The following is a 15,958-nucleotide window of genomic DNA, read 5'->3' as shown; positions in this document are numbered from 1 at the left end:
TTGTTTAAGCCAACAGAACCACATCATCTGCAAAAAAGCAGAGATGCAATACTGAGGCCACCAAACCGGACCCCCTCTACGCCTCGGATGCACCTAGAAATTCTGTCCATAAAAGTTATGAACAGAATCGGTGACAAAGGGCAGCCTTGGTGGAGACCAAGCCTCACTGGAAACGAGTCCGACTTACTGCGAGCAATGCGGACCAAACTCTGACACCCTGGTAGTACAGGGAGCAAACAGCCCTTATCAGGGGGTTCGGTACACCATATTCCCGAAGCACCCCCCACAGGGTTTCCCGAGGAACACGGTCGACACGCCTTCTCCAAATCCACAAAATACATGTAGACTGGTTGGGCGAACTCCCAGGCACCCTCGACGGCCCTGCCGAGGGTGTAGAGCTGGTCCACTGTTCCACGGCCAGGACCACCTCAGTGACCTCAACCCCAGAGATAGGAGAGCCTGCCTCAGAGACCCCAGACTCTGCTTCCTCATGGGAAGGTGTGTCAGTGGAATTGAGTAGGTCAGACGGACCCTCCTCTCCAGAACTCTTAAATAGAACTTACCAAGGAGGCTGATAAGTGTGATCCCCCTGCAGTTGGAACACACACTCCGGACCCCTTCTTAAAAACAGGAAGCACCACCCAGGTCTGCCAATCCAGAGGCAGTGTCTCCGATGTCCACGCGATGTTGCAGAGGCGTGTCAACCAGGACAGCCCCACAACATCCAGAGCCTTTAGGAATTCTGGGCAGATCTCATCCACCCCACCCTTCCACCGAGGAGGTTTTTAACCACCTTAGTGACTTCAACTCCAGAGATAGGGGAGCCCGTCTCAGAGTCACCAGACTCTGCTTCCTCCTGGGAAGGCATGTCGGTAGAATTGAGGAGGTCTTGGAAGTATTTGGCCCACCGACTCACAACGTCCTGAATCGAGGTCAGCAGCACCACATCCCCTCGAACACAGCGTTGATGGTGCACTGCTTTCCCTTCCCGAGATGGCGGATGGTGGACCAGAATTTCCTCGAAGGCGTCCTTAAGTCTTTAAGTCTTAAGTCTGTGGCCTCACCGAACTCCTCCCAAGTTTTTTCCTTGGCGACCACCAAAGCTGCATTCCGCTGACTCAGGGGTCCCAAAGGCCCTATAGGACTCCTTCTTCAGCTTACGGCATCCCTCACCACTGGTGTCCACCAACGGCTTTGGGGATTGCCGCTACGACAGGCACCGACCACCTTACAGCCTGAGCTCCGGTCAGCTGCCTCAGCAATGGAGGCGCGGAACATGGTCCACTCGGACTCAATGTCGATCCAATCTCCCCCGGGACGTGGGTGAAATTCTGTCGGATGTGGGAGTTGAAACTCCTTCTGACAAGGGATTCTGCCAGACGTTCCCAGCAGACCCTCACAATACGTTTGGGCCTGCCAGGTCGGACCGGCATCTTGCCCTACCATCAGACCCAACTCACCACCAGGTGGACATCGGTTGACAGCTCCAACCCTCTCTTCACGCGAGTGTCCAAGACATGCAGCCACAAGTCCGATGACACAACCGCAAAGTCGAACATCGAACTGCGACCTAGGGTGTCCTGGTGCCAAGTGCACATGTGGACACCCTTATGCTCGAACATGTTGTTTGTCATGGACTCATCTGTGATGAGCATAGACGTCCAACAACAGAACACCACTCGGGTTCTGATCGGGGGGGCCTTCCTCCCAATCACGGCCCTTCATGTCTCACTGTCATTGCCCAGGGGAGCATTGAAGTCCCGCAGCAGAATGATAGAGACCCCAGCGGGAGCGCTCTCCAGCACCCCCTCCAAGGACTCCAAAAAGGGTGGGTACTCTGAACTGCTGTTTGGTGCATCGGCACAAACAACAGTCAGGACCCGTCCCCCACCTGAAGACGGAGGGAGGCTACCCTCTCGTCCACCAGGGTGAACCCCAATGTACAGGCACCGAGCCAGGGGGCAATAAGTATACCCACACCTGCTCGGCGCCTCTCACCTTGGGCAATTCCAGAGTGGAAAAGAGTTCAACCCTTCTCAAGAGGACTGATACCAGAGCCCAAGCCGTGTGTGGAGGCGAGCCAGACTATATCCAGTCGGAACATCTCGACCTCACACACCAGCTCGGGCTCCTTCCCTGCCAGAGAGTTGACATTCCACATCACAAGAGCCAGCTTCTGGAGCCGCAGATTGTATCGCCAAGGTTCCTGCTTCAGCTGCCGCCCAGCTCACACTGAACCCGATGCGTATGGTCCCTCCCACAGGTGATGAGCCCATGGGAAGGGGGACCCACGTTACCCTTTCAGTCTGTGCCTGGCCGGGCCCCATGGGTGCACCTTCGAGCCCCACCTCCAGGCCAGGCTCCAGAGGGGGGCACCGGTGACCCGCGTCCGGGCGAGGGAAAAATAGGTCCAATATTTTTACTCTTCATAAGCGGTCTTTGAGCGTGCTTTGTCTGGTCCCTCGCCTCGGACTTGTTTGCCATGGGTGGCCCTACCAGAGGCGTGAAGCCCCAGACAACTTATCTCCTAGGATCATTACGACACACAAAACCCTCCACCACAATAAGGTGACAGCTTCAGGAGGGGGGTGCGTACCCTTCAAAATAAAAGGCTACATGGTTATAACAGGAAGTAAATTTAAAAGTTGCAAACAGAAACCATTTGACATGATAAAACGGTCACAAATAACAATTTTATCAATCCTATATTTAACTTTCCGCTGAAACATTAGTTAATGAATTTTAAGTCAATTGGGTTAGCTCCAAACACATTGCCATTTAGTTCATAGGTTTGATATTGATACTGGTTATAAATAACCCCAGGTCAAATGTTCATTTTAGTCTATGCTGAGAGGTCCTAAGAAAATGGATGTTCATAATTTTGACACACTTTACTTACAGACATGCAAAACCAAAGGCATGAAAAAGGTGACAAAATGTTATAAAAAAAAAAACATGGTAGGGGGTTTGGGGGGATCCCCCAGTCCCTCGCGGAGAATTTTTTTGATTTTAACATAAATTAAGCAATCTGGAAGACTCTGATGAATACAATAAGGTGAAATAAACAAATTTTCTTCACACAGAAAAACATTAACACCGCACAAGTACATTTAAGATTAAAATTAAATTTGCCTCATTTCTTTTTTGTTTTGGCCTCCAACTTGAGCCAGGCCCATCTCCACCTGCACCTGATGCCTGCTTCAAGGTGTCCCACATGAATAGCATCCTCCTCTTTAAGCATTCTCATTCTGGAAAAGAATTGACTGAAATAATTTTCTGTTTCACTTTACTTTTCACTATTACCACCTTCAAAGGTTAATCCCAAATGCATCCTCCAGGAAAATATTAACTACAATATTTTTCTGTTTTTATTGGTCGTTTCTGAATTTGAAGTTAGTTCATTCTGTGTTGTGACATAATCCCTAAGATCGCTCCGTTGCTTAATACATTTAACATTAACAGCCGTAAACTAATTAGATAATTGTAGGTGCGTTTCCAAATTAATACAAGATGTACTAGAGGATCAGATCTTGTCACCAATGTTACGAGTGCTTCGATCCGCAACACCTCAACGTGAAAATACAAAAGACCAGTGCAACAAATATGACACTGGCTGATCTGATGAGCAAAATTGTTGCTTAAACGTAAGAGTAGCAATAGAGGATGTCCGCTCCAGAGGTGGGTAGAGTGGCCAAGTATTGTACTCGAGTACCGCTCAAGGTCACCGCTCAAAAAGGCTTAACGTCAGACCCTGCTATGTGTCCGTAATGCGTCTTCACAGAATGGTAGTTACCGATAGTTAAAATTGTGTGGTATACCACTGCCTGTGTTGGTAATGCTTGTATGATAGCAACAGTTTGACCCAGGAAGGGATTCCAGTTCAATTTCTATTCATTTCCATTTTCATTGTTCACTCGGGGAAATAGTTGATTGATACTTAATATGAACAAATCAGAGCTCGACCGGCATGCCAGAACAGATTGTCTTCCACACTGTGGTCAAAGTCAACTCTGTTACAATTCTAATTTTATGACCATTTTATTTTTAAAAGGAAAAGACTGGAGTGGGTGATATCCACGCGTTTTTCTCATGTCTTGCACTTATTCCCTATCCTAAACTTTCTCCTCATCCTTGCTTTCCCCATTTCCTTCCCACTTTTCCCAGATAAGTGCTCAGAAACTGCAGTCATTTCACATTTTGCTTCTTCCTCTCTCTTTCTTTCACTTTTTTATACTCCATCCCTGCAGTAAACAGAGGATTATTTCTTACAGATTAGCAGACTTTGTGTTCGCGGTTGCAACTACCCAGCTCCTTTATTACACTGTTCCTCTCTTTCTCTTTCATCCTTCAGCAGCTCTGCTCTCAAGAGACAGCAGTCAATTTATTTTGGTAAAACCACACAATTGAGATGAAGATGACAGACTAATCATCGTAAACATTGCTCTAGGTACTACATTGACTGCTTTGATCACAGTGAGCATTCCCTATTCCAGTGTAAATGTCTGCTTAGCTACAGCATCGAGCACATTATATGCACAAGGCTACAGGAAAGAAAATTCATGTACTATAAAAGTTACACAGTACAATGGATTGCATTTTTTTTCAGCTTTTATCTAGGGCCACTACATCTCAACACCCATTTTATCATCTGCTGTTTTTAAATGCTGATGCCATACCCTAAAGCGGCCTCAATTGATTCACTGTGACAGTGAGGCCTTTCAATTTGTTCCCTTTTAAATGAGCTTTGCTACAGAAGAGATGCCCTCTCAAGTCCCGCGTGTTGTGGTGTGCACACATCTCACATGTAAGATGCAGCAGATGCTTCAACCAAAGGGAGCCACACATTAGTCTTGATCTGCACTACCCCCCCCCCCCCCCCCCCATGCCCCCAAAAGCGTATAAGCTTGCTCTCCCGTGTCAGAAATTGATGATGTGCAATTACACAGCATGTGTCAGTGCAGCAACACATCATTTAATATCATAAAGCTGACAGAGCAAACTGGGATAAACATTTGTTACAATGAAGTGGGGGGGGGAGGTTTTCTAAGTTTTCTATCCTAGGGGCTGCAATGAGTAATCTAAGACACACTTCAGCTCCATAAAAACTTTCCAGGCCCCCTCCTCCCTCCAAAAAAATATTTGGTAATATGTGTCAATGGCCAAGTATGATTTGGGGAAAATAAATAATATACCATTACCAACTCCCAACTCCAGCAGATGGCCGTGACCCCAAATAATCACCACTTTAATAAATGGATGCCTTCTTTTTCCACATGGAAAAAAAAAAATTAATTAATTGATGGTGTTAGCTACTGTTACTGTGCAAGACAATAGCCTAGGTTTGTGTTTTTAAAACGGCACCTGCAGAACAGACGTGGAATCTGTAAAGCTGAAGTGTAGCTTGCTCAACACTGACCCAGAGAGAATTAGGAAATTCCCAAAAAAACTAAATAAAAAAAACTTCAAAAGAACAATTCAATGTCCGCTGATTGTTGCTGCTGAGGAAAAAGCTTATGTATCGGATAGTAAGCTTTAACACAGGATTAAAAAATATATATATGGGCGAAATTGACAGCTCTGCTCTTACAGTGAAGCCATATTAATTACTGAGTATATACAGACAACACTTCACGGCCAGGACTGGATGTCATTATTCCTCCTAAAAAGTCAAAGCTCCCGTCAAATGCAAAATCGTCTTCCTATTTCTGGGACTACAGCTTAACTTTTTTTTAAATCTACGTTAGTTTCAAAACACTATATAAAAATAATAATAATAATAAGGCAAGCGTTACAACCGTATCGTTTTACTTACATAGGCGTCTCCTTTCGACGGCTCTCGAGCTAATGTTGTTTCGGGGGACACCTCTCGAAGAAAGGAGCCAACACAAACATTCCCAAAGTGACACACGACAGTGTCGCACACAAGGCGAGCCGAAGAAGTTCGCAGAACCGCTCAACTGGAGCGCGTGCTCCATCAACTCCACTTGCCATGTGACAGCCACGGTGCATTCAAGGGCGCCTCGGAATTCGTCAACGTTGATAAATATATGTCGTCAGTCAGCATGCTGTTTCGGAAGCATCGAATTATATAGTATGGAAAACAAAATGCAACCAGTTCAGGGTGTACCCCGCCTCCTGCCCGATGACAGCTGGGATAGGCTCCAGCACGCCCGCGACCCTAGTGAGGAGAAGCAGCTCAGAAAATGGATGGATGGATGAAAACAAAATGCAGCATTTTAAATGTTCACGACTTTTAAAAATTATTATTATTTAACTGAAGTTCATTTAACTAAAGCGAATGCAGGAGATAATTATTAGTAATCCATCATTTATTTGATGAAATGTTATAGTAATATATTAATTCCTCACTTGTGACATTTGTACTGTTTCTAGTTGGTTGAACGTATTGTTAATATATGGGTGAATATTGCCGCTGAGCCTATTTAAATTCCCTCATGTGATTTATATCTACCTATCTATATATTGTAAAGATTATATTTTTCCCTTCATTTATATTGTGGAAATATTCATACACAGGATAAAGTTTCAAGGATGATTACAAAAAGGACTTATTTAGATGTATACGACTCAACGCTGTCATCTAGTGGTAGTTACATATCTGGTACACATAGCATATGGATTCTTTTGTTTGCATTTCTTTAATCAAGCAAGTACAGTACTTGGCATCAATTTATTACACAGCATGCCAGTGAAAAGAATTTTTCGACTCCCTGCAACACACACACAGATCTTCTGTGATTCTTAACAAATTTAAAAAATGGATGGATGGATGGTTTAATAGTGACATTCTTTGGAATTCGCTTATGGATTTGGATCACTTTGAATTATTGAACATTGAGTCTACATCCATTCTGTGTTAAGGTTCGTTATCATGTTAATATATCGCAGTCAGATTAGACACGTGCAGCACATATCACAAAATCGTCTGTCCTGGTGTCCCTCTTCACATTTGTGCAAGACAAACAGACAGATTTGCGAACATTTGAACATTTGAGCAAAATAGACCTTTTTTATGAGGGGCCGTTAGGGACATTATTCAGTATTAGCTCTCACACTTATAATTCAAATGGTCTCATACATACAGTACTACTGAAAGTAGTATGTATGTTTTCCCTCATAAACACTTATCAAATGCTCTCATAAACCCATGTCAAATGCTTTCATAAACACTAGTAAAATGCTCTCATACACACGACTGAACGGCTTGCTCTCATGAACTCTACTCAAATTGAAGTGATTTTCAATTAAGAAATTAGGCAGGAATGTGCCCTCTGAAAACTATTTTCTCAAGTGTTGAATGAATCTATAAAATGTATGAGTACTGCAATAAATTGACTTTTCGACCATATTCTAATATTGAGATGAAGCGATATTTAAAAAAAAATCATGAAATATTTCACTCTGAGTGTCTATCTATCTATCTATCTATCTATCTATCTATCTATCTATCTATCTATCTATCTATCTATCTATCTATCTATCTATCTATCTATCTATCTATTTATCTATCTATCTATCTATCTATCTATCTAAAATAAAAAAAATCTCCCAAGACAAAAATATGTTTTCAGTAGCATGTATGTATGAATGTATGTATGATTTGTGTTTACTGTATGTTCAGAATGCATTTCAGTATGGTGTGTGAATGGATATGACGTATGCTTATGCAAGCTTATTTGACCTGGATGTGTACATGGCAGTTGACGTGTGTGTATGAGAACGCGGTTCATGTGTGTGTGAGCGGCTATTTATAGTATTTGAAAAGGAACTGTTTTTTTCTTTAAATCCTTTCTGAGTATGTCAAAATAAAACATAGTATTGGCCAACACCCATAAAGTACAACAGTAAGCCTAACTCAAGCAGTAGCAGTATGTAGCAATATACTGATACTATACTATACAAGTATCCATCCATCCATCCATCCATCCATCCATCCATCCATTTACTTCCGCTCATCCGAGGTCGAGGTTGCAGTGGCAGCAGCTCGGGCAGGCAAGCCCAGACTTCCCTCTCCCCAACCACTTTGTCCAGCTCTTCCGGGGAAATCCTGAGGCGTTGCCAGGCCAGCCGGGAAACATAGTCTCTCCATCGTTGTCCTCCTCTCCAGAACTCCTGATAGAACTTACCAGGGAGGCTGATAAGTATGATCCCCCTGCAGTTGGAACACACCCTACGGACCCCTTCTTAAAAACGGGAAGCACCAACCAGGTCTGCCAATCCAGAGGCAGTGTTCCCGATGTCCACGCGATGTTGCAGAGGTGTGTCAACCAGGACAGCCCTAAAACATCCAGAGCCTTTAGGAACTCTGGGGAGATCTCATCCACCCCCAGGGCCCTTCCACCGAGGAGCTTTTTAACCACCTTAATGACTTCAACCCCAGAAATAGGGGAGCCCGTCTCAGAGTCCCCAGTCTCTGCTTCCTCCTAGGAAGAATTGTCGGTAGAATTGAGGAGGTCTTCGAAGTATAAGGCCCATCGACTCACAATGTCCCAAGTTGAGATCAGCAGCGCCCCATCTCCATTATACACAATGTTGATGTTGCACTGTTTCCTCCTCCTGAGACGTCAGATGGTGGCCAGAATTTCCTGGAAGCCGTCCGGAAGTCTTTTTCCATGGCCTCACCGAACTTCTCCCACTCCCCAGTTTTTGCTTCAGCGACCACCAAAGCTGCATTCCGCCAGTACCCATCACCTGGCTCCGGAGTTCCACAGGCCAAATACGCCAGATAGGAATCCTTCAGCTTGACGGCATCTCTTACTGTGGGTGTCCACCAACAGGTTTGGGGGCTTGTCGCCACGACAGGCACCTCCCATCTTACGGCCACAGCTCCGGTCGGCTGCCTCAACAATGGAGGCACGGAACATGGTCCACTCGGACTCAATCTCCCCCGCCTCCCCCGGGACATGGGCGAGGTTTTGCTGTAGGTTGGGGTTTAAACTCCTTCTGACACAAGACTCTGCCAGAGGTTTTCAGCAGACCCTAAGAATACATTTGGGTCTGCCATGTCAGAGTGGCAATATTTCCCCACCATCGGAACCAACTCACCACCAGGTGGTGTTCAGCTGACACACTCCACCCCCTCTTCACCCGAGTGTCCAAGACATGCGGCCGCAAGTGTGATGACATGACCACAGAGTCGATCATCGTACTGCGGCCTAGGGTGTCCTGGTGCCAAGTGCACATGTGGACACCCTTATGTCTTAACGTGGTGTTCGTTATGAACAGTCCATGATGAGCACATACATTGAAAAAAAGAACACCGCTCGGGTTCAGATTGGGGGGCCGTTCTTCCCAATCATGCCCTTCCAGGTATCACTGTCACAGCCCACGTGAGCGTTAAAGTCCCCCAGGAGAATGAGGGAAACTCCAAAAACGGTGGGTACTCTGAGCTGCTGTTTTGGTGCTTAGGCACAAAAAACATTCAGGACCCGTCCCCTCACCTGAAGGAAGAGGGAGGCTACCCTCTGGGGAAAACAAGATTCAATCATGTTGACTTCATAGGGGGCCTTAGCTCCTAGGCTCTTTGGGACACACAAACCCCTCCGCCATGATCAGGTGATGGCTCCAGGAGGGGACTGTATAGTATATACATTCAAATTTATAATGTATCTACTCTATGTCGTATACTTGTTGATTATTGTGTTCCAATAACGCTTTTCCTCATTAAGCTAATATGGATGCTATCAATTTGTTCGTGCTGTAGGATATGACGTGTTGGTTGGCCAATCAGACGGCATATAGTGCTACCCAGCGCTAGACGCCATCAACCGAACGTGAATGCTGCCAAATAAATGCGCCTTTGGGGCTAAAGCGCAAATGGATGTGTGTTTACTCCTGGAGTCAAGACAGAGTTTCAACACTGCTGGATTAAAATCTGAAATGTATAAAGTATGTTGCAGACAGGATGGCCTTGATGGTCACATATTATCTCCCCTGCGCCAGTGTAGCTAATGAAGTGCCCATTGAGTTTATATTCAAGGGATTCAAGGAATTTTATTGTGATATCAACACACGTTTACACATGATATGGCACAAAATTTGATACCTGAGGTGCCAGATTAACCCAATAAGTCCCAGGACTTTAGTTTTGTCAAGTCAGGATGGGTCATTCTGATGCTCAGCGGTGAGTGGCTGGCTGTTGATGATGACTTAGTACAGGTACAGTTGTGCCACCATGATTGGCACCCATGAAGTTTAAGTACTAAATGTGGAATATCTCCTGAAGAAAATGAATCCAGTGAAACAACATTTTTCTATACAGAACTTGTGTTTGATACAAAAGAGCATTTTATGGAAAGATGAAACAAAAATACAGCCTTTTAGCAATGCACACAAACAGTATCTTTAGAGACGGCGCAATGAAACCTTTAAGGAGAGGAACACCCTGCCAACAGTCAAGCATAGTGGAGGATCCATAATTCTGCTCACGGAATGACCCAACTGCCCGCAGTAGAACCACCGCCCTTCCCTCAGCCGGCGTTGACGTTCCTCAGGGGAGAGACGGACTCTGCCCAGTTGCATGGGTCCATCCGTGGTGACAGGAGCCAGTGGGTTGAGACCGGAAACAGGGGACCTGCCTTGGTTTGGCTGGTCACCGGGGCTCGTCCTCCAAGTGCATGGCGACCCAGCCCTCCGCCGAACTCCGTCCAGCTTGCGATACAAAAGCCTCTTGTCGATCTTTACGGCGAGAGCGATGAGTGTCCAAGTCGGTCGGCAGGTCTAGTGGGACCAAATGATCCTTGACGGCGGGGGATAGTCCTTGAAAAAAATGCATCGAGCAGTGCCCTATTATTCCACTGACTCTCAGCTGCTAGAATACGAAACTCAATCGCGTAATCTGACACCCTGCGCTTGCCTTGTTGTAAGGTGACAAGGGAGCGAGCTGCCTCACGATCTAGCGTGGAAAACTGAAGATTTGCTCCATAGTCTTTACGAAAAAAGCCCACGAATGAATTGCGGCTCCATTCAGCAGTAGCCCACGCCTCTGCACGACCAGTCAGGTGGGAAATGATGAAAGCGATTTTTGCCCGCTCGGTGGGGAAGGCAGCTGCCTGCAGCTCAAAGGGGAGTTTGCACTGAGTGATGAACGGCTTAATATTCCCAGAATCTCAAGAGAACCTCTCCAGTCGAGAGAGCTTTGGGCAGACAGCAGCGGAGGTGGCAGGTGGCTGCATGGTAACTGCTTCACATGAAAACGTTGGTACTGTAGCGGCATCAAGTGTTGTGCCAACTGGTTCCTTCTTCTGAATCATTTTCATAAGAACTTCAAACTGCGAGGCCACCTGTCTCATCATATTGTCCTGATGCTCTGACAGTCCCTCTATATGAAGTTGGAGGGCAGCAAGCTGCTCATCCTGCTTCGAGAGGTGTTAACCCTGCGCTTGAAGTGCTTTGCGCACCGGGTCTGAGTCTGCTGGGTCCATGTTATGGCCAGTTCATTCTGTCATGAACGGAACAGAGGATAGGACCCAAAAATGCACGACTCCAAAACAAATGGACAGTTTCAAAAAGAGAGGTTTAATATACGGGCAGAGGTCGGTACACAGGCAGGCAATCCAAAAAAGGCAACAGTATCCAAAAATGTGAGGCAAAAAGGCGAGGTCGATAATCGGAACAAGGTCTAGTCTTACTGTGGAATGTGACGACAAGGTACAACGAACTGGCGACTAGAAAGAATGAGACATGAGGTTAAATGCAAGGGGTAATTAGGGTGAACGAGGCACAGGTCGTGAAGATGCTCTCAGGAGCAGGTGCGTACGAGACAGAGAGAAAACAACAACCGGAACACACACCCATGACACCATGGAACTTTTGGTGTTTGAGATGATATTATGTTGTTTCAGCTTCCCAGTGCCTCAAAGTTCTCTTGACTCTTTGATTAGTTATGACTTTGTCTTCAATTTCCTCACTTACCAAAACGTCGTCCTTACGACATACGATACTTATTTGTTCCTGGTTCCTGTGTATGATACACTCCATGATGAAGTCTGTACCAAGCCGGGTTGTTGTTGAGTTCTTTCTCAGGGACTCATTCTGCGTCACAATGGGAGATAATATCCTCCACAAAGGTACGGTAGTCCTTGTCGTAGTTCTGCTCTTTCTTGAGTCTTCTTTCAAGAGAGTTCAGGCGCTGTATTTCGTTGTTTGGTAGCTTTGATTGTTCCACTTTGTACAGTAGGCGCACCTCGTAGTGACCGTTCTCCTTCTGTGTGATGTTCTCCTGTAGCTTTCACCGGTTTTTCAGGTCGTCTTGTGAGATGGGATTATCTTCCTTGGCTCTTTCTGAGAAGTCAGACTCGAGGACCTTGTTTTTTTCTTTAGCTGTCACTTCTTTCACTTTGAAACGCCTTACATAGTTCCCATCTGTGCAGAAAATGATAGAGACTCGACATCTGGTGTCACTTGTGTCACCTCCATACGATCACTCGTTCCAATGGCATCGCCATAGTCCAAACAGGGACTTCCACATCCCACGATGCTCCATCCTGGGTCTATGCATTGTGTCTCGGGCTGATTTGCTTTGCCAGATACAACTTCTCTTAGTAGAAGTAATTGTGAGCAGTTGTACCCGATGAACAGCCCTACTTCACATTCCAGTAGAAGTGAAATCCTTTTCTGAAGGTGCTCCAGGTGAGACCAGGCTTTTGCTTTTTCGTTTGTAGGTATGTAAGCTCTGTTGGCTGGGATGAATGGTATAGGCTGGTGGTAGGGAGATCTTCTTTCTTAAGTAGTAACCACAGACTTGTAGATTGTTCACTCTTTCGGAGTTAACTGTCAAGGTTGCAGTCATTGTGGTGAACTTGAGTTTGCAGGTCTTTGTTGGCTTTCAACCTGTCAGCAATTTCACTTTAAATAAATGTCATACTCTGAGAGTCCAGTCGTGAATACACGAGGTGTTCTTCTGCTGGGCAGGTTGTAGATGAGAGCCAAACCGCATGTATAGCAGTGGTAATTACGTCAGCCTTACCAACAATTGCTCAATCTGCTATAGCAGCCGTGGTTTTTTCTTCAGGAGGTCTCAATTCAGGTTCCTCTCAGCCTTGACTTTGCTTCTCTTTGGCTTGCGTTGGTTTCTCGTCACCTTTGGTTCTGTCTGCATGCAGGCAGGTAGGGTCCCACTTGTGGCACACATCACACTCACTTCTACTACTGTTGCATTTCTTTGAGTGGTGACCAGGCTTGAGGCAACCAAAATACAACTTGTTTTGTTTGAGGAAGGTTGTTCTTTCTTGAGCGTCCTCTTTCATGAACTTTCTGCATTCGAGCAAGGTGTGTCCATTCTTCTTGCAGAAGACACGTCATGACTTCCTTTTTGTCTGAGCTTATAGCCAGGACGTTTGATCCCACGGTCCTGTTCCTTCTGTCTGATGGGTTTTCCACTTCGCCTTGCTTAACTGACAGCAGAGAGGTGATGAGGTGACAGGCGATCTTTACTTCTTTCATGAGGAGTGCGACAAACTGGCTTAAGTTGGGAAAATGGTAATTCCGTTCTTCCATTTCCACCGACATCCTATTCAACCTAGTCATTAACCAGTCCGGTAGCTTGGAGAGAATCGTCCTGTTCTCGTTGCAGTCGTTCAAAATTTCCAGAGCCTTTATCAGAATCAGAACCATCAGAATCATCTTTATTTGCCAAGTATGTCCAAAAAACACACAAGGAAATTGTCTCCGGTAGTTGGAGCTGCTCTAGTACGACAACAGACAGTCAATTTACAGAACACTTTGGAGACAGAAAGACATTGACAAAAGAAAAAAAAACAGTCACTGAGCAGTAAAGGGTTGCTAGTTATCTGGTAATGCATTTTTTTTTTTTTTTTTAAACCAGCTCTGGTGTGTATCAAGATATATTTGAGCCTGAAATGAATGGAAACACCTACTATATGGGGCTGGCAGAAATATTGACCAGTAAAACTAATTAAATCCGATCAAGCAACAATAAAATTAGGCACAGAGAAGCATACAGTGTTGAAGGAACAAGGAGTCAAACAAGCCAGAGATACTTAAATCAGATTTAAATCAGATCAGATTTATGTCTGGGATAATGCTGACAAGGAACATATACTGATTTACCTTTGTACCAATGTAGCCAAAATACTAATTATTCCTGAAAGTTTGAATAATTGTGCTTCCCATTCCTCGAGGGTCCACAAGCAATTGTTGTTGGTGCCTTACAATAAATATAATCTCCTCATGAGTTTATGGTGAAGTGATTAAAACAGTATTTTAATATTTTAAAACAGTTCCCTGGTTTTTATGTCTGTGATATGCTTTCCTCAAAATTCCCAAAGAATCAAGAATACAGTAAGAGTACACTCTTCACTATTTTGTATCTCGCTGAAATAGGGCCGTGTAATGCAAGTGAGCGACTGTATACTCTACGCCATATATTGCGGAGCCAAGGGCTAGTCCGGCTTTTGTTACTCGGGACGGCACCTGAGCGTTGGACTATAGTGACTTTTCTTGCAGAGCCGGAGATGTGGAGGGAAAAAGCTAGCACTCATAAAGACAATAAATTCTTTACTCATAGAGGCAACAGCTTATACAGTACACTGTGTGTATGTGGCACACTATTCTGTGCAGCCCAAAAAACTTGATGCGGCTCTGCTTACCTTTTGGCTTTGGCATGATAGCATGGTGCTTGCCCCTGTGGGGTATGTGGGTGTTTCTGGATGACAGTGTTTGAGATAGTGTTGGATACAGTTGGATGGAATACTTAACAGTTCACTCACAGACACATTTTCATAAATAGATACTCATTGATAACAAAAGATTGACGTGGTAGTCTAATTTCTCACTTGATTGGTTGGCAGGCACTCGACCCGTTTACAAGCCATTAAAAAAAAAATGTCCTTATTATGTCTACTTTAAGGCGGCACGGTGGGCCGACGGGTTAGAGCGTCTACCTCACAGTTCTGAGGACTGGGGTTCAATCCCCGGCCCCGCCTGTGTGGAGTTTGCATGTTCTCCCTGTGCCTGCGTGGGTTTTTTCCGGGCACTCTGGTTTCCTCCCACTATGTGGATCATTGTGGCCTCATGACTGCAAAGGAAATCGGTGAACCTGTCATGGTCTGTGTTTTGGTTTGGGTTGTGTTTAGTTTTGTTCCATGTTTTCCTGTGTTCCATGTTTGTCGTGTGCTCATTAGATTGTTGTGTCCACCTGGTCTCGTCTACTTTGTGTCGACCAATCAGCTCTCTCCAGCCACTCGTGTCTTGTCCAAGTGTTCCTCGTTGTCTCGTCAATTTGTTTGTATTTAGTTCGCTGGTTTCTTTCACTTCTTGTCGGTTCATTGTCGTTGTCACATGTCTTTGCCATGTCATAGTCGCCAGTTGTCTTTATCATTGTGGTATGTCATTGTCAGGTGTCATTTTCCCTTTCTATTCCACGTCTTACTCACAGGTCATAGTTTGTTTCCAGTTTTAGATATTTGAGTGTTTCTTTGTTACTTTGATTTGATTGGTATCTGTTGTGGGACTTTGTTCAGTTTTCCCTTTTTGAAGATTAAATATTATTATTTTGAGACTCCCGCACTCCTGCCTTGCCTCCCTGCTTCCCTGCAATTGGGTCCACCATGTTGTTGCCTTGCGTTACTCGCCTTCGCCCTAACCACGTACGTGACAGAACCTTCTCAACTCAAGGCTTTTCTTAGGTCCTATCTTGGGCTACGAGGGGAGCTTGTCTCTGTATGACTGCAATTGTGAATGGGTTTTCATATCTCTCGTCTATGAGCTCCCATGCCACAACATAGACGGATGCTGTTCCAAGTAGGAAATAGCCATTGATTGCTTTCTCTGCATCACAGTCCACATACCTGCACTGGTGGTAGACCTTCTCATTTTACTGTGTTCAATCTGCATTTGAACTGACAGTCTACCATCACCATACGCCAATGGATCCCCTTATTTATATATGTATTTTATTTTAAATTTTTTATAACAA

The 15,958-nt window shown here is 45.0% G+C and overlaps 1 protein-coding gene across 11 annotated transcripts in view; it reads right to left on the bottom strand.

Moving 5' to 3' along the window:
• Window positions 1-6,022, bottom strand: part of ppfibp2b (PPFIA binding protein 2b) — a 93,960-nt gene extending 87,938 nt beyond the window's left edge. For 3 of the 11 annotated variants that reach the window (XM_061772717.1, XM_061772715.1, XM_061772719.1), the window contains exon 1: window positions 5,813-6,017. The gene's annotated coding sequence lies outside the window, so the exon portion shown is untranslated. Of the gene's footprint in view, window positions 1-5,812 lie in introns of all 11 variants that reach the window. The other 8 variants (XM_061772720.1, XM_061772722.1, XM_061772726.1 and 5 more) reach the window with 5 other exon arrangements.
• Between the last annotated feature and the right edge of the window lie 9,936 nt (window positions 6,023-15,958).

Source organism: Phyllopteryx taeniolatus, chromosome 5, assembly GCF_024500385.1.
Source record: "Phyllopteryx taeniolatus isolate TA_2022b chromosome 5, UOR_Ptae_1.2, whole genome shotgun sequence".
Lineage (NCBI taxonomy): Eukaryota > Metazoa > Chordata > Actinopteri > Syngnathiformes > Syngnathidae > Phyllopteryx > Phyllopteryx taeniolatus.
Note: the sequence above shows the minus strand (reverse complement) of the source record. Positions and strands in the feature narration are given on the sequence as shown.